Raw genomic sequence first — 2067 nt, 5'->3', positions numbered from 1 at the left:
TGTGTGTGTGTGTGTGTGTGTGTGTGTGTGTGTGTGTGTGTGTGTGTGTGTGTGTGTGTGTGTGTGTTTGTGACTTATGACTGGTTTCGTGCTCCAGGGTCACATTTGTTCTTCACTCACTGAAATTGAATCCGAATGATCAGAGAACTGAGTGAAATACGTCACACAGCAGAATAAACGCTAATACAGTTTTTTTTTTTTAAACGTTGCTGTGTTAGTGAACATCGTTCAGCATGTTTGGTTTTGACGGACATTTTTAATGCACGAACTACACATTCTGTTGCTGATTTTTCAATAATTTGACAGATGTTTCGATTCATATTTTCAGTATTAGTTCAAGTTTAACAGAAGGCTGTTTTTCATCTGAACTATTCCATTAGTTGAGTCTCTCTCCTGCAGCAGAAGAGTAAGCTTTTCTTCTCATTGGGTAAAGCGATGGCCTTTTATCCGGTCAGATCTCTCGACAGTGACAGGGTTCATGCATTATTCTCTTACAAGCGCACAGAGGTAAAAATCTCCCATCAGCCCTGGGTTTCTCCCGGTACGTCTCACACCTCGACCCCAGGGCTGCGTCTCAGGACCGCTTCTGTTCCCACGCTTCACTCCTGTCTGTCTGTCTCTCATGTCAAGCTCAGAATGAAGATGATGAATTATGTATCACTGCAGCTCTCAGAGAATCCTGATGCTGAAGTCCAGCTCATAAACCCATCCTGAAGTCCTTTATGAAATCAGTCTGATGCCCTGCATTCGTTAAAGCTGTTACTGCCTCACATTTAAAGATGCAACACGTTTAATGATGGAGTGACAGAGAGAGGGAACGCCTCAGGCAGCACAGACGAAACCTCAGGCACTGAAGAACCTGAGAGACACTGAGACATCTATCTGAAGCTGCAAATATATTTATATAAATTGCACATCTGAATAGATAATGTCCACATATTATATATGACTATATAAGTAACTTAATTTAATTATATAAATGTAAATAATGAACAGTTTTCAAAGAAACGACTACTTTTATTCAGCAAGGCTGCATTAAACTGATCAAAAGTGACAGTAAAGACATTTATAATGTTACAAAAGATTTCTGTTTCAAATAAACGCATATTATACTGATTTCTGAAGATCATGTGACACTGAAGACTGGAGTAATGATGCTGAAAATACAGCTGCGCATCACAGAAATAAATTACAGTTTAACACAGATTCACATAGAAAACAGTTATTATACATTGTAATAATATTTCCCAATTTTTACTGTATTTTTGATTAAATAAATGTAGCCTTGCTGAGCAGAAGAGACTTCTTTTAAAAATATTTTTAAAATTACCAATCCAAACTTGTGAACTTATAACAGGTAGTGTTTAGATTTAAAAAATGTTAAAATAAATTAAAATCATAAGTCTCAACACATCTAAGATGAATAGTTCATATATTAAAACATTTAAAATACAGTAGATAAAATGTTGAAAATAAATTGTCTAAAATATAATTATACATCTTTAAAATGCTTTGCCGATTTTGTCTATAAAACAGTTGTGGTAATAAAGCCCTTATTAAAGATATTTGAAGAGAGTGTGATGGATGTGTTAGTATGCAGAGAAACACGCTGGGCCCTCGTGCATGTGTGTGTGTGTGTGTGTGTGTGTGTATAAGTGTGCTTTAATTGAGACACGGAGGAGAGCAGCATGCAATGCTCTAATAAACAGTTAATTATGCAACTCCCCACACCACACCAGCAGATTGAATCTGCATCAGAGACCTCACACACACACACACACACACACACACACCCATCAGCTTTAACCCGTGAGCGCATCTCTGCCGCCACTGCCAGCCCTCGGCAGGCCAGATTAGATGAATGACAAACGCACTTCTGTTAATCCATTTATTTAATATGCCACTCGTGTGCCGCACATCACAGCCAGACCTGATTAATCGCTCAGGAGACGTGAAGGCCGGCTCAACACACACACACACACACACACACACACACTCACTCTCTCTCACACTCACTCACACACACACACACACACACACACACACTCACTCACACTCACACACACA

At 38.9% G+C, this 2067-nt stretch overlaps 1 protein-coding gene across 1 annotated transcript in view; it reads right to left on the bottom strand.

The window, feature by feature from the left end:
• The window catches only part of LOC107574242 (receptor-type tyrosine-protein phosphatase mu-like), a 49390-nt gene that overhangs the window by 26080 nt on the left and 21243 nt on the right, over nucleotides 1-2067 (bottom strand). The gene's annotated exons all lie outside the window — the stretch shown is intronic.

The sequence above is a fragment of the Sinocyclocheilus grahami genome, unplaced genomic scaffold (assembly GCF_001515645.1).
Source record: "Sinocyclocheilus grahami isolate Dianchi unplaced genomic scaffold, SAMN03320097.WGS_v1.1 scaffold2159.1, whole genome shotgun sequence".
Classification (NCBI taxonomy): Eukaryota; Metazoa; Chordata; class Actinopteri; order Cypriniformes; family Cyprinidae; genus Sinocyclocheilus; species Sinocyclocheilus grahami.
Note: the sequence above shows the minus strand (reverse complement) of the source record. Positions and strands in the feature narration are given on the sequence as shown.